Genomic DNA, 1,318 nt, shown 5'->3' with positions numbered 1-1,318 from the left:
CTTTCTTTCTCTCCCCAGTCCCCACCCCCTTTTCTTCTTTTTTTATTTATTTTATAATTTTTTAATAATAAAGGGTAATTTGGTAAAAAAAATAGAAGTAGAAAAGGATGATTTTATAACGTTTTGTAACGTTGAGGATGATTTTAATAACAAAAAAGATCAGGGACGATTTCGATTTTGACCCCAGACCTTGGGGACGAAAAAAGTACTTATCCCATTTATTTTGTTTCAATTTTGTCTCAATAGTTTTTGATTTGCATCAAATATATTCTTGATGGCTAATTTTTCAAAAAATTTAAGACAAATTTAACAATAATTTCATAAGAACAACCCTTAACACAAGTAAATTAAGCATAATATATTGTACACATGTTATACTTACAATGGCCAAGAAAGTTGAGAAACCTATAAAAGATCATATTATTGGAAGAGAATAAATTCGAGCCACTTTGTTGCAACTGAAACGAACAGGTGTGATATTTTGCGAATAGGCCCTCATGCGAGTCATGCCTGTATGGAGTTATGTGAAAAACTAAGGGCAATTAATCATGTAAAAGATACTATACATGTCACACTTAAAAGAGCAAGTAGCTAGATTCTTATATATTATAGCTTATAATGTTAAAAATAGAACCATTTCATTTTTCTTCCATCGATTTGGAGAAACAATCAATGGCAATTTTTATGTTGTATAATCTCACTCAAAGAAGATTTTGTTCAACAACCTTCCGGAACTACGTTTTCTCAGAGATTCTTCATAGCAATAGATTTTATCCATATTTTAAGATATCTCTAGTTGCACATTGAAGTAGATAGTCATAGTTAGTATACACAATAAAATTTTCTTTTTAATTAAGTGATATCATATAGGATTGTATTGGAGCTATTGATGGAACATATGTCAAAGTCAAAGTTCCAATAGCTGATCAACCTAGATTTCGTGGTAGAAAAGAATGGCCAACTCAGAATGTACTTGCTGCATGTGGCTTTGATATGTGATTCACACATGCTTTAACAGGATGGAAAGGCACCGCGTCTGATTCAAAAATTCTTAAAAGTGCATTATCAAGGGATGATAGGCTCAAAATTTCAAGAGATCTATTTGTTAAAAAAACTTTGACATGTTTAAATAAAGTAGTGATATCTAAAGTATACTCTCTCTATATGAATTTTTTTAGAAAAATATTACTTTAAGGACACTGGATTCATGCTTAAACATGCTCTAATTACTCCATATCGAGGTATAAGGTACCATCTAAAGGAGTTTGCTAGATATGAACTTGAAAATGCATATGAATTATTTAATCTCTATCATTCG

Source organism: Arachis ipaensis, chromosome B04 (assembly GCF_000816755.2).
Source record: "Arachis ipaensis cultivar K30076 chromosome B04, Araip1.1, whole genome shotgun sequence".
Classification (NCBI taxonomy): domain Eukaryota; kingdom Viridiplantae; phylum Streptophyta; class Magnoliopsida; order Fabales; family Fabaceae; genus Arachis; species Arachis ipaensis.
The sequence above is the reverse complement of the archived record's forward strand: the minus strand, read 5'-3'. Positions refer to the sequence as shown.